Here is a 26785-nt window from a genome sequence, read left to right as displayed (position 1 = left end):
TGGTCAGTGACAGGGGGTGTTAGTCATTGCGGTTGGTTCTGGTGTCCACCTGGTTTTCCTGCTTTTCTGGGCCTGGAGCTGAAATACAGCTGAAACCTAGGTGTTTTCTCCAGGGAGGTGACCTGTATCTGGCTGTAAATTGCCCGGCCTTTGTGTTCGGCTATCTGTCTAAGTTTCCCTATTCTACTTGCCCAGGAATTTTTCTGGCTTCTGCTATCCTGTCTCATTGAATGGATAAATAAAAGAGAAGAAAAGTCTAGTCACCAAAAGTAAAGTGACTAGACTTACATTTTTTGAAGTCCACTATCATTGGTTTAAAATCACAAAAGAAATATGTACTCCTTATTATAAAATAAAGCATACAAATTTAGAGTTTGTAAAATAAGAAGTGAAAGTCTACCTGCATACACTCTCTCCCTCAATATTTTAAATGTGAGAATCCAAGAAGAGGCTCCCGGTTTGGTGAGTTCCGAGTGACGAGTGTTAGACACATTCAGGTGGACCTGACAGAGGTTCCCCGGCCTCTCCGGGATAGGCCGGTTGAACCTCTGGGGAGATGTCAGGTCTGATATTGTCTGTGCCTTTGGCAGTTTTCATATTGTCCTCTTGTTGCTTTTGATGCCGAGTGACTCCTTCCTAAATTTCTCTCTCTCCTTATCTCTCCGTTGGCCAGGCTGGGAGGAAACAGCTTTCTTCTGTATCTTTGGTGGGAGTATGAATAGGTGAAAGCTCTCTGGAAAGCAATTTGACACCCTCTAGCAACATTACAGCATTGTGCAGTCTCTTTTCCAACCATTCTGGCTTTGGGAATTTATCCAAGGATGTACGCACACAATGCAAATTAACATATGTTTACAAAGCATCACTGGCTAGCAAAAGATTGGAAACAACCCAAATGTTTATCATTAGTGGAACTGGTTAAATATATTAGGAGACAACATGAAATAGTTTTGTTTTGTTTTTTAAATTTGAAGAGCTTTTAAAAGAGAATGAGGAATTATTCTCTGAACAGCTATGGAAAGATTTTTGTGATGATTGATAAGTTAAAATTGAAAGAGCAAAGTACAGATGTTCCAGCAGCACAAATACTAAAAATGGAACAATACAGAGAAGATTAGCATGGCCCCTGAGCAAGGATGACAAGCAAACTGGTGAGGCATTCCATATTTTAAAAAAACACAAACAGATAGACCTACAGAACAGTATGTCTATCCACTACAGTATATATGTGAAGCAGTAGTATGTATATCAAGAACGGTATGCAGATCAAGCTATCTTTTATGTAAGAAAATAAGGATGGAGACATAATAGATTAGTATTTATGTTTACATGAAGACATCTTGGAAAAGTTACAAAGAAACTCACACACAAGCAGTATTTGTTAGACATAGGAGCAAGGGCAGGAGCAAGAATGTATGCTTGGATGTGCTTTAGACAGATGCTGGGTTTTTGAACCATTGTAAACATATTACTCAGAAACACTTAAAATATTGTTATCAAGCAGAATATATTGTTGCAGGTGGCAGAATAATACAGAGGACATATAGGAGTCTCGTAAACAAAGATTTTGAAACCGTAAGGAGGGCTTCTCAGAGTTGCCCGGCCTAAACAATCAAGTTAGAAAGGTGTGGAGTTAACCTAGGATCTTCGAGCTGTTAGGATCTGCATAAGCAAGAGCCCAGGGATTTGAGAGCTTATTGAGTTGACTGGAAATGTGTCTCCCTGGGGTACTTTCTCAAACTCATTGAGAAAATAATGAGCTGAGATTCCACTTTGGTGTCTCTGGGACTGTAGCAAAATGAATTTGGTTTCTCAGTCTTCACTCACCATAAAATGTAATTTACCGTGCATTGAATACACTGCGGATTCCATCCTTACGCATGTCAGATTTCATCCTTTGCTCCTCTTTGAGGAGAGCCACTGTGTAAACGTGAAGTTACCTGTGCTGGGAAAATTGAATCCTAATCCATTTTAGGACTGGGCTTATCAGAAAATTCAAGTGATTAGCACTGGCTGGTGTGGCTCTGTGGACTGAGCTCTGACCTGCAAACCGAGAGGTCACCAGTTTGATCCCCAGACAGGGCACATGCCTGGGTTATAGGCCAGTTCCGCAGTTGTGGGTGTACGAGAGGCAGCTGAGTGATGTTTCTCTCCCTCTCTTTTTCCTTCTTTTCTCCTCTCTCTAAAATATTAATGAAATATTTTTTAAAGAAAATTCAAGTGATTAAACCTGATTTTTTACCTCTTTAAACTTAGTCAGAAATAGGTCTATTGCACCTGAAGACTCAGGTTTATGAAATAATTTATTATTTAAGTATTGAAGTTATCGTAGTGTGTGCCGTAGTTACGCTTCATATCTTTACACCGCGTTATCCTTTAATTTACTTTTTGATTTACATCTCATTATCCTTTCCCTTGAACAACAGGAGAGCAGCTGAATGTTAGATGATTTCTGTTGACAGGATAAAGAAAAGTCAACTTGTTTTTTGCTCAATAATTCTAAAATGAGTCATTTTAGAACCTTAAAAAATCACATTAATCCTGTTTCTTTGAAAAGAGTGCTCTTTAGGGAAGTGGATCCAATTATGTTAAAATCAATCTTTCTCTCTTCCTGTCATATACACACACACGCATGCGCACACACACACACTCCATCTATGCAAAGAGCAAAAAGCCTTGAAGGAAATATTAAAAATGTTTACACTGAGGGCATTCAGAGGGTAGGGCAACGGGTGATTTTTCTTGTCCTTTAACTTTTTCTATATTTCCCAAGTTCTATTTCATGAGACGAACTACTTTTATAATAAAAACAGAAGAGTGAAACAACCAAGGCACATGTTTAAAGGTAGAGTTTGGCGAGCCAAGCTCCAGCACGTAACTCACCTCTCTTCATTTACCTCCCAGGAAGCCCTGAGCGGCCTTGTCTCAGTCTCAGACACGTGGTCACCTGTTCTGAAGCCTTCACACCGTTGGACCTGGAAAGAGAAACGGGTCCCTCATATTCCTTCCAGTTAGTTAACCCTGATGCACCTGGGCCCTTTCTGGCTCCTGCTGGCACTCCAAGGTCACCTTCGGGCCAGACCCGGCACTCAGCCCTCTTCCTCAGTCGCCTGCCTCCCAAAACAAAGAAACTAGGTCCAAATCTACCAACAATCTCGAATACTGGAGAGTTCACTCACTTTTCTTTGGGGATGTCAGGCAAGTTCTTCATAAGGCATAGTAAAATTTCTCCCTAAATACCTGTACACGCTTTTTTCACAGTCCCTCCCCCAGCAGCTGCTTCAGCTGCTTTTTGTCCAATTGCCTCCTGGGAACTCTTGTGCCCAACATTGTTCCTTTCTTCCCTGGTTCGCACGTGCCACCCAGGGAAAAGAGTCAGTTGTCAGCCAGATGTGAACCACCTCATCTTCTTCAGATGTGTCTCCAAGGCCCGTAGTTCAACTGAATGAAGTTTAATGGTTCCTGGAAGCTAGAAAAAACTTACCTTCCATTTTATACCCTAAGCAACACATGTGAAAACTAGTGTCAGGTTTGTGCAAAACATGGCCATCGGGATGAATTCTTTACTCAATGTCCTGTGAGATAGAACCACTCTTAGGAGCCAAACTAGGGCAGCTTGGAGATTGGGTTGGAAGTGGGGCTGTTCAGTGCGTGGGTTCAGTGGGACCACCGAGCCAGGCAGGCTCAAAGCCTTCTCTCCCGGAAGGTGGTAGGCCGGGTGTGGACTGTCATTGGCCCCAAGACAAGAGGACAGATGGAGCCCACAAACCATATGTCTAAATATCATCAAGTTATAAATCAAGCTAAAAATAAGTAAAGTATGTTCTGTCCTCCCACCTTGACAAAAATACCTGTAGGACAACCTGGAAGGCTTAAATTTAGAACGCCTGGACTCCTCAGAGTTCCTGGTCAGAATGTGGCAGCACCGAGAGAGCCAGCCCACTCTTGGACCCTCCTTCCCCCTCCCTTCCCCTTCCCCCTCTGAGCAGGGATCCCTTCTGTGTCCATATGAACCCCCAGCTCTCACATCCAAGTTCTTTCCCTGCTGCCCCAACACCCACCCTGAAGACTGGGGTGCAGGTACCAGCACCAGAGTCACCCTTAGAAGGGCTGACCTGAAAAACGGGCTGGGAGCAAGCTTGGGGATGTTTGGGCAGAGAATCGTGGGGTCCTGTGCATTGTCCCCAAAAAAGGGACAATGCCATGTTGTTCACTCCTAACTCATATCTTTGAAGGTCCTCCCCTAGATGACTTGGGGAAATGTAAGGTCAAAGTCACTGTTTGTTAACTGCCAGTGCTGCAAGGAGGCAGGCAGGTGGATTCCATGACCTCTGAAGGTTATTGTGCCAACTCAGCCTCCTCTGCTGGGCTCCCTCAACATGGTGTTGGGGGAGCTCAGCGGACCATGGTCCACCTCTCACCCTTTAGTGCCCTTTGGCCAGCTTCCGACAAGAAGCAAAGTGCACCTCTGTTCCTCCCAGCTTTCTGCTCTATCAGGGACGTGGTCCGAAGGGGAAGATCTTTCAAGGCAGAGCATATTAGCAGACAATTTTATCTTCCCTCATTAGGTCACAAAGAACTGTTTCTGGTACCTAGGCGAGGCTGGGAGGCAGAGGCAGAATGTGAGGAGAGGAGTTAAACATAAGGACTGGAGAAGGGCCACCAAGCATGCTGTCTCCGTATCTGGGCTTCAGGTGCAGTCACATCTGTTGGGAGGCAGGAAGACCAACTGTAACACCCCAAAGCCTTCTGACCGTTGTCAGGTGGTGTGGGCCCAGCCAAAAGCAGACAGGGCTGTTCTGGAGGCCCTGAGTTCGGAATTGCAGAAACGCAAAGCATGTGGGTGGGGCCCAGAAGCTGAGCACAGGCCCTGGGGCTAGATGTTCCCCTGCAGCCTCTTTCCTTCCCCTGACTCAGGCTGGGAAGGAGACTGCACCAGCTCCTTCTCATTCCCCATCTCAGCTGCTAGGGTCCGAAAGTCTGCCCTGAAGACTGCTGGTTCCATGTGATCTCAGCCAGTAATGACATAAGGACTGGACACGAAAACTCCAGAGAGGGCCTCCCCTCAAGGCCTGCCATGCAGAAGAAAATGTTCTGGGGTCGGGCAGTTCATGAGAAGTTAAGGAGAGTCCATAACACCCGACCTTTCTTTGAAGTATCTGAGAGTATTCCTCTCATCCCCATCAAAAAACATACTTAGAAGTAAGTTTCCTGTCTTGGTTTTCAGCTAAATGTCATTAACTTGATACTTGCTCCTCCACTTGCATTTTCATTTCAAAAATAAAGTCACTGGGAAATGCCAGTGGGGTTTGGGAAGAGGTATGACTAACTCCTGAATATTATGGGTTGAGCGAAACAGAGGCCAGGCTTGCAATGGGCTATCATAATCCCATCCTTAGGAAGCACGGCTCGCTCCATTACTTATGCTGTGGAATGCCGGTAGTGGTCCCCATTAGTGAGAGACAAAACCTTGTAGAGAAGGGGGAAGGGAGGGAATACGTAGCACACCATTGATAGTAACAGGAAGGAATAATGAAGAGAAGCCTTGAAGAAGTTATTCTAGGGCCTTTATCCTGGAGTCTAACCTCCAAGATCTTCTTTGCTTTTATGTGTGGCTAACGTGATTCAAGGGAGATGATCCCCTTTTATAACCAGCTGCCCTAAGAAATAATATGCACGCTATGAAGCATCTTTCTGAGATGACCTCAAACTTGAACTCATCACAGAGAGTCACAAAGCACAAGTCGACCCCTAGCTCGGTTTTACAATAAGATAAATTGACATCATGGAGGATTGCCAGATACATTAAAGGATACTTTTACTTTTATTTTCTCAATCTGATAAGTATGGGTCCCCAAATCACCAATTTTCTCTGATTTCTTAAAAAATAAAAGTTCCTTAATGTGTGGGACATCTGAGGTCTTAGAGAAATGTCACATGGCGCTGCACATAAAGTGAAAAGAGCCCCGGCCAGTGTGGCTCAGTTGGTTGGAGCATCATCCCATAAACTGAAAGGTCATGGGTTCAATTCCTAGTCAGACCACAAGCCTGGGTGTCCGGTTTTTTTGGGGGGTGAGGATTAAAAGAAAAAGAAAAACTCCCATGGAAAACTAGAGTGTCTCTTCCAGTAGACATTTCCCATTGGGCAGATTTTGGTGTCTTCCTTCATGGTCATGAACATCTATGTGAGAATACCTGCTTTGACTACAAATCCAAAAAAGGAAAGTTCTTAAAACCCATAGGCAATGCCACCCACTCCATGTGCACCTACGATCTGCTAAGCATCGTAAGTGTTTTATATGGGTCATCTTGTTTCACCTTCGCCATAGATATCCTTGAAGACAACTATTTTTTTTATCTTAAATGTAAAGAGGAATCTGAAACTTAGAGGTATTAAAAAACTTGTCCCAGGTCACATATATGGTAAGAGGAAGAGCCAGGATGATGGTGATGATGGTGGTGGTGGTAAAGGTGAAGACAGCTAACATTTATCAAGAATACATTCGTGCCAGCAATGTGTAGAGTGAGCTATACTCGTGAACTCATAGGATTATCACAGCCATCTTTCCGATTGGTATCCTCATTAACTCCATTTTAAAGAGGAGGAAACTCATTCACTCTTGGTCTGCTGACTCCGAAACACTGACTCCACTGTTAGCCAGTGCTGCTTTTGGTCTTGCCTCTCCACCTACTGGGCCCCGACATCCCAATTCCACGCCTCCTATTGTGGGTTGCTGAACACATTTGCAGACCCAGCCACTTCCTAAAATGTTAACCCTTACACCAGGCTTATTGGTTCTTGGAAGGTGATGCAGGGTAAACTCTTCGCAGACAAATGTCCAGCCAACCAGACTCCCTATTTTAAATCTGGCAAATTTTGTGTTTTTAGGCCTTGAAACTACACTTCTTACAAGTTTCATGCAAATTACTCTCAGAAGCTGACACATAGCCAGAAAAACAGCGTCAGCAAAAGCTTTCTCAATCTTACCTCCAGGAAGCACTTGGTTTCTGCTGACCTCAATCTTAGAGAAACTTCCAGCCAGTCACATAGATGTCTGGCCTCATACCAACACGACAAACCTGGTTTCTGTGCCATGGTGCCGATGCCACAGATCCTGTCTGGGGGATGTGCTTGCCCATTGCCTCAGATGCAAGGTCAAGGTTAGAGAGAAAAATGGAGAATGAGCACAAAGCTTCCATCCCCCCCACCCACTTTCTCTTTAGACTATGCAATGTAATTTTCCCCCAGAAAAGGGGATGAAATTTCAAATATTTCCTTTTGACTTCCCCTAGAAAGACATTTCTTTTACCTCATTCTTGTCTCTGTCTTCAAAAGGTGGTTCTGCTTTGCCTGAACTAGCCCACACCGTCTCTCCCGCTGCTTCCTGAGTGGGTGCGTTGGAAAGTAGTGGAGAGGATGCCGAGTGTACTCGTCAGAGAATGCAGGCTCCAGACCCAGGCTGCCTGTGTTTCTGCATGAAAACTTTGGCACTTAGCCCTCTCTCTGCCTCCACTTCCTCGTTTGTAAGGTGGGGATGACAGTAGCCTCTGTTTTAGAGGGCCGGTGATTAGGTGAACTAATGCATCTAACACATACGGCAGCTGGTCAGGAAGCATTGGCTGTTGTCATCCAATGGGCTTTAACTCCCTGAGAGCAGGAACCCCATTTTTAAAAATCACATTTCTCTCTAGTACCCATCACAGTGTCTGGCACATAATAAGCATCCCTAAAATACCTGGTCAGAATTAATGGACTATGTGGGAAGGCCCTGGAGTGCCAAGAGCCGTTGCTGGGATCCTCCTGGAGGGACAGTCCGTCCCTGCTGGGTGTCTGTGTGACAAGGGGAGCCCCGCCACAGCGATCACATGTGATCCCTGGAGCCAGGGGGCTCGAGGGCTGTTTAGCAGAGTAACGTGCACAATGAGTGGCGGGGGTGGGGAGTAGGGGAAGAAGGCTTTGCATAATATAAGGGAGAGAAGTCATTTTATGTGGGCTCCTGTGGTGTTATTATTTTGACATTCATTTATTTTACATGAATTCCCTGGTGACTGCACGTAAATAGATATGGCTGAGTTGGATTTTCTGACCCCGGTGGTACAGACTAAACTTGCATAAACTGTCATGGGCATCTTTTTGGGAGTGGAGCTACTTTGTGGAGTCTTTTGGCAAGAGCCCTAGACAATAGATTCTTTTATTATTCCAAGCTGTGGCATGGACTGTGGTTTTGGAGCTGGAAAAGGAGACTCCAATGGAATATTACATAGCAAATTAACTAGTCATCTTACTTAGTAAACACTCTGCATCAAACAAGAGTTATTATTGTAGCTTCCGCTGGCTTAAGCGAGTGAGGGTCTAGAAAGCCAGTATAATTGAGACCTCAACCTTGTAAGGTTGTCAGATTGTCCAGACATTTGGACACTATTCTACTGCTGTTGTGTAATTATTTGTATTTTAGATTGTGCTTCTTTCTAACTCTTTCTTGGCCATTATTATTTTTGCTTATACTTTGAAGCCTTTATCAATTACGAATGAGCCAATTAAAGCAGAAGCCCTTTGGCCTAAGGGTGTAAAGCACAATTACATTGTATTTGACTCCCTGAAAGGCTCTGGGGCCAAAAAGGGGAGTTAACCAGCAGAGACTTACTGCCGGAGTCTGTTAAAGAGTGTGTCATCAGAACTCATTAATGCCGCTACACACAGTGGCTCTCCCCCATCCGCTCCCTGCTCTGATCTTCCTGAAGTTGTCGTGGCAATCTGTTTCCGCAGCTAGTGTTGGAGACACCAACGCTGGGTACCAGGATTTTTCAGACTGCTTTCAGTATTCCAGAGTTTTTAAAATTACTTTTGATTTGCCAAATACCACCACATCGAGCATGTAGACTCAGGGATGCCAGTTTAGGACATTTTTGTGTGCGCTCTTTTGCCTTATTGTTTCCTGTAGGTTTATTTATTTATTTATTTATTTAATTTTTTAAATTTCTTTTTTTATTGATTATGCCATTACAGTTGTTCTATTCCCCTCTTCATTCCCCTCCACCCTACCCCCCATCCCCACCATTACCCCCCCTTTAGTTTATGACCATGTGTCTCAAGTTCTTTAGATTCTCTATTTCCCATACTATTCTTGCCCCCCCCCATCAATTTTCTATCTACTGTCTATGCTACTTATTTTCTGTACCTTCTCTCCCCTTCTCCTCCTCCCACTCCCCTGTTGCTAACCCTCTTTGAGATCTTCATTTCTATGTTTCTGCTCCTGATCTAGCTGTCCTTTTAGTTTGCTTTGTTTTAGGTGTGGTTGTTAATAACTGTGAGTTTGCTGTCCTTTCACTGTTCATGTTTTTTTACTTCTTTTTCTTAGATAAGTCCCTTTAACATTTCATATAATAAGGGCTTGGTGATGATGAACTCCTTGAATTTGATCTTATCTGAGAAGCACTTTATCTGTCCTTCCATTCTAAATGAAAGTTTTGCTGGACAGAGCAATCTCGGTTGTAGGTCTTTGGATTTCATGACTTGGAATACCTCTTTCCAGCCCCTTCTTGCCTGTAAGGTCTCTTTGGAGAAATCCTCTGACAGTCTGATAGGAACTCCTTTGTAGGTGATTGTCCCCTTAGCTCTTGCTGCTTCTAGGATTCTCTCCTTCATTTTAATCTTGGCTAATGTAATGATGATGTGCCTTGGTGTGTTTCTTCTTGGGTCCAACTTCTTTGGGACTCTCTGAGCTTCCTGGATTTCCTGGAAGTCTATTTCCTTTGCCAGATTGGGGAAATTCTCCTTTATTATTTGTTCAAATAAGTTTTCCACTGGTGGCTGTGCCTTTCCCCCTTCTGGTACCCCTATAATTCGGATGTTGGAGCATTTAAAGATGTCCTGGAGGTTCCTAAGACTCTCCTCATTTTTTTCAATTCTTGCTTCTTCACTCTTTTCTGTTTGGCCATTTTTTGCTTTTGTTCTGGTCCACTCCATTGATTTGAGTCCCAGTTTCCTTTTCATCGCTATTGGTTTCCTGTGCAATTCCATTCATTTCAATGAGTTTCGCCTTCATATGTTTGTCTAATTTGTGACTATAATCAACCAGTTCTGTGAGGATCCTGATCACCAGTGTTTTAAACTGTGCGTCTGAGAGTTTTGCTATTTCTTCATCGCTTAGATTTATAGGCTCTGGGGCTTTGAGATCTTCTTGAGCCATTTTTGGTTTGTTTGCGCCCGTTAAGTATGAGTAGCGGAGCCTTGGACTCTCAGGTCGCTGGGTTGTGACGCTATATGTGGGGGCGTGGTCAGAGCGGGGAAATGGCGACCTCCTCTGCTGTTTCTCGCTGCTGGGTGAGGGCGGGGCCACTCAGGTCACTGGGTTACTACGCTGTATGTGGAGGTGGGGTCAGAGCAGGGAAATGGCGGCGCCCTGTGCTGCCGCTCGCGTGGGGCCTGCTCAGTCCCGCAGTCTCACCGCCCACTCCCTTGCTTGTCTATCTGCTCAGGAAAGCGAGACCACAGTCAACCCGCAGCTCTGCTCCCTCGCTGTTTCCCCTCAGTCGCTCGCTGAGTCGCTTACTAGGTCCAACCCTGCGCCTGGGTTCCGCGCGCCCGAGTCCGTCTGACCGAGTTTTTCTGTGCAACCCCGCTCCGACAGGTGCTGGTTTCGTCCCTCTTACTGGTTAGGCTGAAGAATTTGTTGTTATCAGACTTCCAAAAAGTTCAATTTTCTGTGTTCTGGCTGTGTTTTCTGTTGCTAATATTTAGTTGTCTCTAAACTTGGTTGTGAGAGAAGGCACAGTGTCTCTTCCTATGCCTCCATCTTGGTGGAAGTTCCTGTGGGTTTATTGGTGGTATTATTTGACTGTTTAATCCGAGGGAGAGAGAGAGAGAGAGAAATGCACTAGAGGAGAAATAGACACAGTCTTTTTTCTTTTCTCTCTATTTTGGACACGCCGGGGCACATTCCAGGTGATGTGGATACGATAGTGAGCAAGATGGTTTTCTGACTGTGGAACACACATCTTTTCACTTTTTTCCAGTACGACGTAATTTCATTCATTTACTTATTTTTGTCTGTCGAAAATAAATAAATTTGCAGTTGAAATTTAATATTATTTTGTATCAGTTGCAGGTATATGGCATCGTGGTTAGACATTTATACAGTTTATGGATTGATCCTCCCATAAGTCTCATGCCCACCTGGCACCATGCGTAGGTATTGCAGTGTTACTGACTGTATTGAAACGGACACAGCCTTACCCGTGGCACCACCTAGAGACTGTAGCCCTGAGACAGGAAAGCAGCATTCGAAGAGGTTCTGGAGCATTGCTTTTGCATAATTTTCCAGTTACTTTCTGGACGCTTGCAAAAATGTTATTGGTTATGTCAGGTGGGAGAAACTTATGTCACATCTGCACATGAGAAAGAGTGTAAACTCTAGAAGGGCAGATTTTGTTTCAGTCAGATAAGTAACTGTGCAATGATAATATGAGGTTTGAATATTTTAATGGGTGCAAACACATTGGGTGTGGGGAGGCAGTGGGGCTGGATAAGTTAAGATTGGGTTTGGCTGCATGTTACCAAAACTCCAAAATAATAGTGCTTTCTACAGGATGGAAATTGTATTCCTCTCTTACATAAATAAAATTAGGAGGTAGGCAGTGCAAAATGTAAAGTAGCTTCATGAAATCATTAGCAAACAAACCCAATTTCTCCAGTGCGAGGCTCCTCCATCCCTAGGGTGATGCCTGTGCTTTATGGTTGAACTTGGTGGCCAGAGAATCAGCCGTCCTATTCTAATGAAGGAAGGAGAAGAAAGGCATGTCTGCTCCATATAAAGATCACATCCCAGAAGTTGCAAACATTTCCACTCTCATATCATTGGCCAGAACATAGCCAAATGGACACATCTAGCTACAAAAGATTCTGGGGAATGTAGTCTTTATTCCAAGCACCATATGCTCAACTTAAAAATTAGGATTGTGGTACAAGAAAACAAAAAGAAGAAAATGGACATTGGGTGTCTGGTATTAGCAGTCTCCACCATAGGCACTGAACATCACTGACCATGGACGTTGAAAAGGCCTCCTGAAGGAGGTGATATCTGAGCACGGAATGCAGTATGATTAGGGACGTGTCCAGATGAAAGGGTCTGAGGAGAGGAGGAAGGGGAGGGGACAGCATGTATGGGGACATGAAAGAAAGAAAGCACGGCATGTTGGAAAAACTGAAAGATGCTCCTTCTCTCTGGATTACAGAGTAGAGGCAGGGGACTCACTCCCTCGACTAGGCTCAGGCCAGTCCTCATTCTCCAGGGATAGTCTCAGGGGCCTGGCTCTCCCCCTTGTCTTCTACTCCATCTGATTCCCCATGTTTAAAGTGAGTGGCCGAACCCTACAGGGCAAGAAGGGGAAGAGTAGTTAGAACACCACATTCATATTAAGAAGGCCCTACCTACTCTTTACCTCAAAATAAGAGAATTGAGGGTGTTTTTTTTTCAACTAGAATGAAACATGAAACTCCTCAAGTGGACTTCTTGGAGAGGCTCCAGAGTGGGGGTATGGAGGGAGAGCGTCATCATCTGCCCCACCACACTTGGGAGATAACCTTCTTCCAGTACTGCGGCAACAGTTACAAGTGGGGGTCTGTGAACTGGGGGACCAGGGGTCACTGGGGGATGCAAAGGCCTCTCCAAGTCAATTTGTCCAAACTGACTCATGCTGTGACCGCCCAAATTCATTCTTCTTCCAGTGTCCCCTGCCTCTGTGAATGTACCTCCAAACATGCCAGTTCTCGTGAGGAAATTAACTTAGCTGAGCATCTCCTCCTCCCTCACCCTGCACATCCAACCACTCACAGGCCACAATAGCTCTCACACCTGCCTCCTCCTCTCCATCTCTACTGCCCCATGCTGGTCTAAGCTTCTGCCTCCTCTCCTGACTTACAGCAGTGCTTGTCACTCTGCCCTGCTCCTGCTCAGACCTCTCTACTGTCTAATCATGCCACAGCCTGTGGTATCATTTCATAGCATAAGATGATCGTGGTTCCTTTCCCTTGCCACTTGCAACCTTGTAAGGGTTTCCTACTGTGATCCATGCAGCACTGAGCCATCAGGTCCACATCACTCCTCCTCCATCAGGTGTCATTCCCTCCCATTGCCCTTCCAGTCCAGCCATTACGGTCAACTTTCTGCTCTGCCAACACTCTGCACTCCCTTCTGAGGCAGGGCTTTCCTGCAAGCCACACTGCTCCTCCTGCTCCCTGCTAATGCCCATCAGCTTCTGTTCTCGGCTCCAGCTCCTGTTGCTTTCCTGGGGAAGTCATCCCTAAACTCGCAGTCTGCTAAGAATCCTTCTCTCACGTGTTTCTTTTCCTTAGTACACATGCTGTCTTGGGATTTCACACGCACTGGCTGTTTGATTAACATCTCCCTGGCTGGATCACCCATTGGTGCTCTGGAACCAGTTTATGCACAAACACGAACCCAGGACAAGAAAAGTAGGACTCAGAACTGTGCTCTGTATTACTGGTCAAATATACTGTGAAAAACTGTCTGGTTCCTTTTCATTTGAAACCCTCAGATTGGGGAAATTTCCTCTAATTTTACCTTTTCATTAAATAGTTTACGATGTCTCCCAATTTGTAGGCACAACGAAAAATGAAAATACTTGGGGGGCACTAATGGAAACTTATTATTTTAATGATAAAGCCTCAAAAACTTAAAGAAGTCTGCTTCTTTGAAGAAAGACATATAAGAAAGGGCTTTGGACCCTTTTCCATCTCAACGCCTAATCCTTACCGAACACCAAAGGCGTGTGTGCTGGGCTCCCTTGGGCCAGTGGGTGCTGGGCCCACGGCCGGGCCCCTTGTTCCTCTGGCAGGTGTCCGGCTGCCACTTCTGTGTTGAAGGCTTTACCATGTCAAAATACAACAAAGGAATTTTTAGTAGGGGATCCTTTCAGCCAAAGGACTACAAAGGCTTCAGATTAATTCTGGAAACATTTCCTCTTTGCATATTTAGAGGGAAAGTGATCTTTTAAGTTGAGACCCTAAAGGATTATTATTTTATATTAAGTTTGCTATTGCTTTATACTGATATAAAGTAATAAACCCAAATTTCTCTCCATGAGTGGAAAGTAGGATGGTGTTATTTTAATGTCTCTTAACTGTTTTGAGATTCAAAATATTTCTGCCTCAGCTCCAGCAGGGATTTGAGGGTCAAGAGTCTTACAAGAGCTGCCCATTCCTCTGTCCCCCCTGTTCCCATACTTAGAAACAAACGTCACGCCCGTTATAGTCACCGGAGGTTACAAACTGTTGGCCTGCAGGCCCAATTAGTCATTTAGATGTATTTTGCTTGGCTAGACGGATGTTTAAATTTGTTTTTTACCATTTGATGTTAAATGTAGTTGAATGCTTCTTGGCAGATAATGTCTGCTTCTGCTGAAATGCTTGTCATCTCTCTGGCTCCTAAGAATAGTAAGTTGGAGACCCCCACATGGCTGTGCTTTATGGAGGGGGCATGGACTACGTGGAGACCTCCCAAGCACGGGACATTGAATTAATGGGCCTTGGATCAAATGAACGTATGGATGAAAATTGCAGGTCTCAGACATAGGGTCCCCAGCTGAGACACCAGAGCTTTCCTTCCATGCACACAGAGAGGAAAGAGGAAAGGCTATGTGAGGGCACAGCAAGAGCTTGGCAGATATGTGAGTAGAAGAAAGAGGCCTTGCCAGAACCCAACCTTGCTGGCACCTTGATCTTGGACTTTGGCCTCCAGAACTGTGAGAAACAAATAGTCTGTCGTTTCAGCTTCCCAGTCTGTGGTGTTTTGTTATGGCATCCTGAGAAGACTAATACTACCTTTCCCCACCCTCGTGTCTCCAAGTTATTTTATGGAAAGATTTCTCCGGCTAGAAAGCCTCATCTAAGGTTGTCTTTCAGTCCAGGCAATGGAGATCTGGTTAGAATTGTAGATGCGTTTCAAAAAAGAAAGAAAGAATGAATCAGCATGGGTGGCACGCTGGGACATAATTGGTTCTTTTCATGTTGAAACATTTTATGTAATAAATTTCCTCCAGATCTTAATAAATGTTTTCCCCAAAGTCTTGAAGAACCAATGTCAGAGAATGAGTGCAGATTATTTCTACAGGTAAATCTGCACAAGCAAATCCATTTATTCTTGGGGCGGAGAGGAACTGGAGTCATATCCACTCAGGAGCCTAAACTGAAAACAGAAGACCTACTGGAGAGAAAATGGGAAGAGACATCCTCTGCTCACTCTGGTAATGTGAGGTCCACAGTCCTTCCTTCTCTTGCCTTAGAGAGGACAGGGTCTCTCAGGTGGAAGGGGCTGTCCCTTTGGTGTGAAATTCTGTATCAATAGTTTGATGACAAAGTCCTTACACCCAGGAATCTGTTCTCCAAACAGCCAGAATAACCTGCTATAAATCAAATCTCTTGCCCCAAATGTTCCCATCACACTTAGAGAGAACTCCATGTTTTTCGTAGCCAGGAGGCCAACAGATCGAGGTCCTGACCACCACCCGGGACTAATTTTTTACCACCACGCCTGCCTCACGTTCTGCTCTAGCTACACTGGTTTCTTTCTGCTCTCTGAGCAGAGAGAGCTCACCCCTGGTCCAGAGCCTTTGTGAATCTTCTTCCCTGTGCCAGGAATGCTCTTTTTCCAGACCTTTGCTTGTTTTGATCCCTCAAGGGTCTGCAAAATGTCATTTTCTCACAGAAGTCTTCCCTGACCACCCAGTTGAAACCAGCCACCCTATCTCCTGCATATCCGTTTTTTTGCTAGCACGTATGTATAGATTCATGTGATTCCTTGCTCATTGTGGGTGTCTCCTGTTAGACTGAGGTCTGTGAGGGCAAGGGCTTTGTCTAGACCAGCCTCAGGCAGATAGCAGAAGTTCAGTATATACATGTTGAGTGACTGAATGAGCAGGTAAACCTGCCACGGACAAAGTGGACAAGGGGTATGTGAGGATGTAGATGATGCAGCTGTATGTTTCCCCCCCCAGAATGACTGATGCTTCATTCTGTCTATCTATGGTCCCTTAAAAACATCAGAATAAATTGTCCTCCATACACATGGTGAGGACAAGCCATTGAGATGGCTTTTAGGACCAGGCCCCTTCCTCCCACACTGCCTCTTTCTAGAGGCAGGCCCCAGTTATTCCTTAATGCTCCTAACAATCATACTTGACATTTCTGAACTTGTGTGAAGGGTGAGCTCAGAAATGTCAAGCGTCCACATCTAGTTTCTGGAATCATATCTATCTTAGAGCATCTCTTAAGGTGGCCTGCTTGGGACAGTCACCCAGAGGCCTGGAGCCTCCGGAGCCTCCTGCTCTCTCCATGGGCTTCATAACAAATTGTACTTCTTTTATCCTCAGTGCTTGACCCAGGAGGAGGCAAAAGTCGATATCCAGAGACCCCTGGAAAGGGAGAGTGGAACTGTGGCACTTCTGGACACAAGGGCATTGGTGGGCCCAAGAGTCTGGAAACAACATTACCACATGATATTTCCAGAGCCTTCTCATTGAAAAATCCAGAATGAACTTCCCTTCCCAAGTCAAGAAATGATCGACACTCACCCCTCCCAGTAGGGCATCCCCACATTCCTGGTTCTAGGATAAATTATAATGCTATTAGAAGCAGTGGCTTCAAGGCCACTGCCGAGCTAAGTAAGTGCTTTCTGCAAGTTGTCTCATTCAATTTTCATTCTGCTTTAGAGATATACATCGTCATCTCTCACTGTACACACGAGGAGACTGAGGCTGAGGGCTGTGAAGTCGTTTTCTCCAATCCACATGGTCAGGACTATAATGTAGGTACTAACCACTATGTTGTTTGGCCAATTTAAACCAGTTGCCCACTACATAAAAACCGCCTTTAGGGGGACATACAGAGGGCCCATAGACATATGAAAGGATGTTCAACATTATTAGCCATCGGAGAGATGCAAATTAAAACCGCAATGAGATAGCACCTCACACCGGTCAGAATGGCCATCAGAAACAAATCATCGAAAAACAAGTTCTGGAGAGGTTGTGGAGAAAAGGTTAACCTGGTACACTGTTGGTGGGAATGCAGATTGGTGCAGCCACTGTGGAATATAGTATGAAATTTCCTCAAAAAAACAAAAATTGTACTGCCTTTGGATTCAGTGATTCCACTGCTGGGATTATACCCCAAGAATCCTGAAACACCAATCCAAAAGAATCTATGCATCCAATGTTCATAGCAACATTACTTACAATAGCCAAGTGCTGGAAACAGCCAAAGTGCCATTGGTAAAAGAGTGGATCAAAAAACTGTGGTACATTTACACAATGGAATACTATGCAGTAGAAAGAAAGAAGGAGCTCCTACCTTTTGTGACAGCATAGATGGAACTAGAGAATATTATACTAAGTGAAATAAGCCAGGTGGTGAAAGACAAATACCACATGATCTCATCTATAAGAGGAACCTAATGAACAAAATAAACACGCAAAATATAACCAGAGCCTGGAAACAAAAAACAGACTGACAGCAACCAGAGGGGAGTGGGGAGGGGATAACAGGGGAAAGAAGAGGAAGGGTCTAGTCAAAGAACAGGTATAAATGGCCCATGGACGTGGACAACAAGGTGGGGATTGACTGTGGGAGTGGGGGGAGGGGTTGGGCAGGACAACAGGGGAAAATCCGGTCAACTACAACAGAATAATTTAAAAAAACAACTTTTAAGGGAAGAATACAATAAAAATAATGGAAAAAACAAAACAGTTTTAGCAAGGCATCAGTCACCTATCATAAAATTCCCCCGCTGTACGTGTGCAACTCGATGAGGTCGGCGAAGTTACCGAGTCCTGCCACCATCACCACAGTCCAGGTTTAGAACAAACACTTCACTCCCCAAAGTGTTTCTTCGCGCCCATGGCAGTCAGTCTCCACTCCTACCCTCAGCACGAGGCATCTGCGCGTCTGTTCTCTGTCTCTGTAAAGGAAATCATCACGCATTGGCTTTTTTATTTTATGAAAAGCTGCATTTGTGTGGTGAAGACTGTTAAGTCAGTTCTCGACATTCAGTTCAGAGGCAGGCTTTGGATGAACACAAGAGGGAGGGCTCTGTGCCCCCACTTCCTAGGGGGCCTGGAGGGAAAGGTTTTATTTGTTCGTTAACAATTCCAGGCTTCTGAGGACACACTTGAGGTTGCCAGGCTGGAGGCGGAAGATCAGGATGGGGAGATTGTACATATTGATTTTTCTGTTCTTTTGCCTCTAACTTAGAACATAAAAAAATCATTTATCTTGATTGATGGGCTCCAGTCCAAATAGTTTCAGGAATGCCTCCATGTTAAGTAAAATACAGTGTAAAATGAAGCCCTACAAATCTAAGTGAGAAAATGTAATCCAACCTAAAGGGCCAACCTAAAGCTGCATGGGCCTGTTCCTACCCAGCAAAGAAGCTCCTCCCTCCAAGGGCAAGTGAGGAAGACAAGAGCAAAGGGGCCACTTTCGTTCCCTTCCCTAAATACCACCCATTAGGGCCACGGACACCTGCAATATTCCCCTCTGCTCTAGATCCAGGTCTCTTTAAGGATTGTGTTCTCCTGCCCCGGGATCTTCCATTGCTTCTGAGATGCTTTTCCCTGAGGCAACGCCCAAGGTACCTCCCCAGGGTGGGGACAGTGGAGGGAGCTTAACCTTCCTTTGAATGCTCCAGCATCCCTGTCCCTCTGAATGAAATTCCTATTCCACCTGGGGGAGAACAAAACCCCCCACTGCATGACCAGGCTGCCTAGTCCCACCCTTCTCATACCTGCTTCTCCTCTTACCTGGAGCAATGAACTGTCTGCCCAAATGGCGAGGAGGCACCCAAGGCAAGGCGATGCTCTCCCTCCCCACACATTGCTCTCAGGGACCCTCTTTTCTTTGCCCAGGCAGACCTAAAGCCGAGCCAGTTTTAAGTTTTGTTTTCAAGTTTCCCTGACGCAAGAGCTTGGAGGGAGGCTGACTGCTGAATAAAAGTCTAACAACAGCAACAACAATACCTAACGTTGCCCTGGCTGATGCTGCTCAGTCGGTTGGAACATCGTCCTGTATCCAAAAGTTCGCAGGTTCAATTCCAGGTCAGGGCACATCCCTTGGTTGCAGGTCTGATCTCTGGTCTGGGCACATACGGGAGGCAACCAATCGATGTTTCTCTCCCTCCCTCCCTCTCTCTCTCTCTAAAAGCAATGGAGAAAATGTCCTTGGGTGAGGATAGAAATTTTTTCTTTAAATAATAGCTAACATTTATTAAATACGTACCATGTGTCATGCTCTGTGTGTTTCACCTGTTTTTTCCTCATATAATTCTCAGAATAACTGTAAGATCAGTAGTATCATTAGCCTCATTTTACCAAAAACTATTCATATTATTAGTACAGATATTATTAGTTTAGATATTATATAGAATTATTATTATTAAATGATTAGTAGCACAATACTTTATTATTGTATTATTAACACAGAAATTATTAAAGTGTAGAAATTATTAGTAAAGAAAGTAGTATCAGTACTATTAAGTGCAGAAATTATAATCATATTACAGAAATTAGCACAAAAAAGAGTATCATGCTATTATAATACAGAAAAGACTTCAGTATCATTAATATGGTACATAAATGATCAATTTTTATAATATAGGTATTATTATTATAAAGATGATATCCACATTATTATTCTAATATAGAAATTATCATCCATATTATTATTATAGTATAGAAATTATTAGCCCTGGCTGGAGTGGCTCAGTGGACTGAGTGCTGACATGTAAAGCTAGGGCTTGCTGGTTCTATTCCCAGTCAGGGCAGGTGCCTGGGTTGTGAGCCAGGTCAGGTCCCTAGTGGGGGGCGTGCCAGAATCAACCACACATCGATGTTTCCCTCTCTCTCTTTCGCCCTCCCTCCCCTCTCTCTAAAAAATAAATTAAATCTTTTTAAAAAATAAATTATTAGTACAGAAAATAGTATCAGTACTATTATTACTGGTGCCATTTTTCAGAAAATGAGTCTTAGAGAGGTGAAGCAAAGTCACCTAAGGTTACAGAGTTAGCAGTGGAACCAGCTGCATTCACTCGGCTGCTAACCATGGAGCAATACTCATTCTCTGCACCCCCAGTGGCCCCCCAGGGCAGGGGACAAGTGCGGGAGGAAGGCAGAGGGGGATGTGAGCTGGAGCAATGGGAACATCACAGTGACAGAATGAGAAGGAACTTGGGTATTTTCTGGTGACTTAGGTCCTACGGGAAAATGGAATTAACCTAGGAAGTATTCCCACATCCTGTGGTCTGGAAAAAGAAACCATTTTAAAAGTTAGAAACAAGTTGGAACAATGTTGCATTTAAGCTAAGCTCAAGCAACAGATATTTATTTGTTGAGTCTAGATTTTACACTAGGCTATTTATTTTGCTTTTGACAGTGATGTTGAATTATATTACTTTATGGTTACTTTATTGCTTGATGAATAAGTCCAACTCTCAGTCCCAGAGGTCAAGGAGCATGGACACGGCACAGGCTGGGATCTGCTTTGGGCACAGTCCCTGGGGCAGGGGTCATACAGGAGGGGAGGGGCCCTGTCCAAGTGAGGCTGTGGGGGAGCCCAGGGCTGGCCTGGCAGAACTGGGCTGGATGAACTTGGATCCCCAGTGGAAGCAAAGTGGTATGTGTGCATCTTCCAGTAGAGACTACTGGAGTTCCCATTGAGAAAAGTAGACCAAGAGTTCAGCTGCAGATATGACTAGGGGCCTCACTGCACTCAGAGTGCTAATGGGAACTCACACGGTAGTTCCCAAACTCAACACAGCTCCACCACCTCTTCAGAGCAGAGCAGAGACAGAGACAGATATAGGAAATGTTTTGGTCCTCTCCCCCTCAGGGAATGAGTCACCTCCCTCCACCAGAGGAGTGAAATGCTCTGTCGTATCTCTCCTAGGTCCACACCTCTGGGTGGAATCTTCCGCAGCCCTAGATGGAGTGGGTAGGAGATAAAGGCGTGGGAGAGAAATGGACTGGGGCAGAGTCAGAGCAGAGGGGCGGGGGGCGGGGGGCTGATGGTGCTTCCGGTGGAGGGGCTGGTGATCCAGACTTGCCCTTGGAGCCACCTTTGCCACTCCTCCCGGGGGCTGGAGACTATGCTGGAGAAATCAGGGCTCCTGAGTGGAAGGGGGACTGGGATCCATAGATGAGAGAGGTAAGGTTAGGAGTTTGGGGCAGATGGGGTAGCATTTGTTTTGGTAAAGAGATTTCAGAATTTGCCGGGAATGGAAAAGACTTGCTGGAGCCCTGTGGGTCTGGTTGTTTGTGAGGTTGTTTCTTGCAGTCAGAATTTATGTTCCTACCCTGGGGACTGGTTTCCAGACCAATCAAAAGACTCAAAGAAACAGTGTTAGAGCTGGTCCCCATCCCTGCCCTTTCCCTGCTCCCACCTGCTGTGGAGTAGCATGAGGGCTCCCCCCCCCCTCGCATCTGGGGTGGGACGACCTTTGTGGAGTTGCCACAGGCCTTTCTGGACATTCCTCTGTTGGCTTTAAAATTAATTTTCAAGCCGTTGAGAAAGGTCTTCCCTGAGCCCTTTGCAGAGAGGAAAATCAATCAAAAAAACTAAAGAGTGAGATAAATGAACTAAACACTTATAACCATGCTACCTGAGGTGAGGCAGGGTGAGGCCAGGTGCAGGTGACGAGAGAGCAACTGGAAAGAGTGTGACAGTTTTGTCACATTCACAGCCCCCCGGGGAGAACCAGCAGCCAAGCAGGGCCACCGAGGGGAAGCACCCTGGTCAGTCAGGCGGCCGGGGCAAAGGGGAACTGTGCGCAAGAACCTTGTTGTGGTTTCTGTGGGAAGGAGCAGGGGAGGCAGGGTAAGAAGGCTTAGAATTGAGTCATGAGAATAATTTCAGGGACCTAGGGGCTGCCCCTGGCTGTCTGGTACCTGGCCCTGGGGAGGCTAGTGAGGGTCTGTAGCGGCCCAGAGTGTGAGAGACCGGAAGGGGAGGGGGTGGGGTGTGGACTTGACTGGCTGCTCAAGAAAGCAGAGCTGACTGGCCTCTTCCAGGCCCTCTAAATTTTCTCAAGGCGGCATGTTAAAACAAACAAACAAACAAACAAACAAAAACAAAACTATATTATACCTTGGGAACATAGGAATGAATACCTCATTTGCATATTTTAAGGAACATAAACCTGCGAACCTATAAAATTCTCCCCACCTAAGCTTACATTTGCAGAATTCAAAGCCGTGATCTCCTGTCCCTTATTTGCATTCGAGAGTGTTTATTTCAGCCTTCGGTAGATAGTTGTCTCCGTTCCTCGGGAAAAGGGCTGGAAACCTGTCTGCCTGGAGGCCACAGCTTCCTCCCATCATCCTCAGAGAAGGCAGGGGTGCAAGTCAAGCTATGAGGCTCTGGTCAGTAGAATAATGGCTCTCCCAAAGATGTCCACATCCTGACCCCTGAACTCGTGAATACTGCCTTACACGGTCAAAGGCAATTCAGGTCGCAGATGTACTTAAGATTGCTAATCAGCTGATCTTGAGATGGAGCCAATCTAGTCAGAGGAGTTCTTCAGAGGGGAAGAGGGAGGCAGAGAGAGCAATGACCTGGGAAAAGGGCTTGACCTGCTGTTTCTGGCTTTGAAGAGGGCGGGAGTGGCCACGTGCCGGAGAATAAGGGCAGCTTCTAGGAGCCAGAGAAGACAAGGGAAAGGAGCTGTTTCTAGAGTCTCCAAAGGATGCAGGGGGCTGGATTTTGGCCCAGTGAGACCTACACTGGACCTCTGACATGCAGAACTGTAAGAGAATCGATTTATGCTGCTTTAAGCAACCACATTTATGCTTTAAAAAAAATGGCAACAGCAGGAATAGTAGAGAGGCTCAGAGGGGTTTAACTGTCCTTGAGTGACAGATTTCCCCTGCTGAGATCCACTCTCCTGTACCTCTTGCTGCTAATTATATTTAATACCAAAGATTTGTTCGGAAACAGAAATGATTGTCTAAGGGACATTCACTAGCTTGCAGAATCTCTGGGAGGGCCACAGACCAGGCTTTGGAACACAGCCAAGAACAATGCCCAACCGTGCTATGGAGCTGCTATTCTAAAACATTTTTTAACATCTATTTATTGACTTTGAAAATAGCAGGAAGAGGAAAAACAGCAATAATGTGTGCTTCATAGGACAGTCACCACTGGGAGCCACCAGGGCTCAGTCCTGCTGAGGACCATCTGGGGAAGGGTACAGGCCTCCCAGCGGTCTCATCAGCGGATGGAGAGACTGGGGCTTGCTTCCATCACCTCCTTTCCCCCATGAGTTGATGGTTGACCATGAGGGAATTAAGTACCTTAGTCTGCAGGCTGTACCTCAGCATGAGTATTTTTTAAAAGATTTTATTTATTTATTTTTAGAAAGAGAGGAAGGGAGGGAAAGAGAGAGAGAGAGAGAGAGAGAAACATCAGTGTGTGGTTGCCTCTTATGCATCCCCTATTGGGGACCTGGCCAACAACTCAGTATATGCCCTGACTGGGAATCGAACCAGCCACCCTTTGCTTTGCAGTCAGGTGCTCAGTCCTCTGAGCCACACCTGCCAGGGCAGGCACCAGTATTAGCAAACTTCTTCGTGCCAGAGGAAGTCCTCTGACAGGGAAGCAGGGAGATAGGTCACTTGAGGTGTGAATTCTTCACTGCGGCAGAACCTGTGACCCACAGCTGTGAGCAAATTCCAACACGGGTTGAGGAGACATGGCTTGGGTCTTCAACAGCAGCTGCTGCAACCCTTCCGAAGAGTGACTGCTGACATGTTGCCACCACTCTCCGTCTCTCTCCACACACCCACGTACACAGCAAACACACAGCATTTATTGTGCGCAGGGCACGCGGATCTATCAAGTCCTTGAGTCTCCATAACGACCTACTGGGTGTGTTTCATATACCTGTGGTGCTTGTGGTACTTTTATTTTATTGAAATTATTCCAAAGTGTATTGGAACGGTTCAATTTTAAAATCTCGTTACACCAAAAAGTAGAAAATAAAAATAAAATTGGGTTCATTTCACTTAGCATAATGTTCTCCAGATGCATCCATATTGTCTGTCACAAAGGGTAAAGTTTTTGTCTTTTTTATAGCTGAGTAGTATTCCCTTGTGTAAATGACCCACGCGAAATAAGCCAGTCAGAGAAAAACAAATACCATGGGACTTCACTCATATGTGGAGTCTAATGAGCAAACAGGATGAACAAGCAAAATAGATACAGATTCTCATAGAGGGAGAGCCAGATGACAGCTAAGGCGGGGGGGGGGGGGGGGTGGAGGGACTGAGCAAAAAGGAAACAGCACTCATGGACCTGGACAACAGGGTGGTGATTGCTGAGGGGAGAGGGTGTAAGAGGACTAAATGGTAATAGAAAAAAATACAATAAAAATAAATATAAAATAAAATTAAAATTAAAATATATATGGGGGTGGATAGCTTTGTAAAAGTCTTTCTGCGGGTAAGTAGCCAGAGTTTGTAAACGACCCATCTAGACTTTTGCAGGTGAGTCTGCCCAGGGGCTGTGCTCAGGGTCACTGAAGGGGTTGGTGGGGAGGGGTGGGCCGACTGCAGGAGTGTGTGGTGAAGCCGCTAGAAAAGCTCCCATCGAGTCGTTGTCCTGAAAGAGTCCTGCAAAATAACTTAAAGGGAAACCAAAAGGAGAGACTATAAACAGAAAGGGAGTTCAGCTCACTGAGGTCCGGATGGATGAGCACCGCATCCCCAGGCTGTGCTCCCAGCCTCCTGATTCGTCCCTCCCACAGATGCCATCCCAACCTGTCATCTCCCCTTTTATATCCACTTGATTTTCAGATGGTTGTCTCCTCCTTAATGTCAAACGCTAGGTGTTAAACTTACGCTATGATCTATATAGCAATGTGAAAAAAAAGGCTTGCTCTACTTACCAGGAATGTATGAAGAAAGCAAACACCTTTTTTTTTTTCTCCTAGGGAACCAAACAAATGTCGTAGCAGCAGCTTCGTGGTGCCTTGAGGACACAAAATGAGCTGGGACATGGTTCTAAGATTGTGCTGACAGACTAGTGCAAAGGTAAGGCCACAGGCAATGGTGACAGGAAGCCTACCAACCATATGTGGAAAAGACATGCCTCGGATGTCATTTATGCAAACTGGTTTTTATACCCATTCAAATTCGTTAGCTGTAACCCCACCTCTCACCTTTCAGAAATCAACATTCTCTAACTTACAGAGATAAGCAGCTTGGTTCTGCGTTCTCTCTTGAATCTATTCTCTCCAAAGGTGAAAAAGAAGGCTTAGAAATGTTGCAAAAGTGCCTTTTACGTGTGGTACAATGTTCACTTCAGTTCACTTATTTGGCTATTGTTTTCTTTCAAATGTCCATGCTAATACTTGGCGTGGTAGAAAAAAACCTTAATAACTTTTCTCGCTCTGATTCCTTTCTCAGACCTGGTAACGGAGGGATAAGAGCTTGATCTTTGAAGCCAGATGGGCATGAGGTTACGGCGTCGTTATTTATTAGTTGTGGAGCTCGGCTAGTGCAGGGTCGAGGTGCTGTCCCGTCCTCACAGAGCTGCTGTGAGGAATCAAAACGGCCGGGTGTGCAGAGAGCACAAAGCACTTGTCGACAATAAGTGGTGGCCAATATGACCTTTGTGATCTATAATGTGGTTTCTGAATAGACTGGCTGCAGGCAAAAATCTTATGCAAAAGACTGATACAGATCTTTTGGCTGTTTTTTTTTTTTCAGTTGCAAAATCAAAAATTGATATTCTGGTTTCAAACCACTACTAGTAGGTTTGGCTACTGAAATCATTTATTTATTTATTTATTTTTAAGATTAAAAAAAATTATCATTAGAGGGGAAGGGAAGGAGAGAGGGAGAGAAATATCTGTGTATGGTGGCCTCTTGTGTGTCCCCTGCTGGGAACTGGCCTGCAACTCAGGCATGTGCCCTGACTGTGAATCAAAACACAATCCTTTGGTTTATAGGCCTGTGCTCAATCCACTGAGCTGTACCAGCCCGGGCTGAAGTCATTTAATCAGTTTGATTAACTCTGTAGATAATAAAACATTTACAAACACCATCTCATTTAATTCTCACGAAAACCTATGAGTCAACAAAAACAAATATTACTGTACTTCTTCCCACTTAGGGAAGTGAAAATTAAGATTAAGGGATATTAAATAACTCTCACTTTTGTTCTCGATTTTCCTCTCTAGGAATGCCCTTAATCCCTCTGCTGTGTACTAGAATGGCACACCTTCACCAGGGCCCATGGTAAACTTTCCTCTACTCTTTTCAAAGGAAAGGAACTCATTCTTTCAAAACCTTCTATAGCACTTGAATTGTGAACCATATAATTTAGCACTTTATTACTCTTTCATTTCTTTCCAGTAGTGTGTGTGTGTGCATGTGTGTGTGTGCCTATAAGACATCTAAAACATATACATGCAATTTAACTCTGCCCAGCAAGACAAGAAACCTCTCAAACCTTGGGACCATGCAACTTAAACAGATTCTGGGTCTTCCGACCCAGCTCCTGTCTCCTTCACAGCCCCAGCCCTGCACTGGACTCAGAACAAGTGCCTGGTATAGACTTAAATGAGTCATGGAAAGTTTATCTGAAATGATGGCCTGGGAAGCCCATTGCAGGGTAAACATGGAGACTCACTCCTTAGGGACTATCATCTAAGAAGCAGGACAAAAGCACTGCTGGAAACAGAGATGCAAAAAGCAACCCTGAGCAAAAAGCACATCA

At 45.0% G+C, this 26785-nt stretch overlaps 1 protein-coding gene and 1 non-coding gene across 5 annotated transcripts in view; both read left to right on the top strand.

Annotated features, from left to right (window-relative positions):
- Positions 1-26785, top strand: part of FAM81A (family with sequence similarity 81 member A) — a 127960-nt gene that overhangs the window by 8057 nt on the left and 93118 nt on the right. The window contains exons 2-3 of one of the 4 annotated variants that reach the window (XM_037151026.2): positions 15132-15264; positions 24996-25095. The gene's annotated coding sequence lies outside the window, so the exon portion shown is untranslated. Of the gene's footprint in view, positions 1-15131; positions 15265-16807; positions 16824-21108; positions 21215-24995; positions 25096-26785 lie in introns of those variants that run through there. The other 3 variants (XM_053670102.1, XM_053670100.1, XM_053670101.1) reach the window with 3 other exon arrangements.
- Positions 1069-1171, top strand: LOC119053505 (U6 spliceosomal RNA). Its single transcript, XR_005083308.2, has one exon. It is a non-coding gene; the product is annotated as a U6 spliceosomal RNA (small nuclear RNA).

This window comes from Artibeus jamaicensis, unplaced genomic scaffold (assembly GCF_021234435.1).
Source record: "Artibeus jamaicensis isolate MK-2021 breed Jamaican fruit bat unplaced genomic scaffold, CSHL_Jam_final contig_548, whole genome shotgun sequence".
NCBI lineage: Eukaryota > Metazoa > Chordata > Mammalia > Chiroptera > Phyllostomidae > Artibeus > Artibeus jamaicensis.
This window is presented reverse-complemented; position numbering and strand designations above follow the sequence as displayed.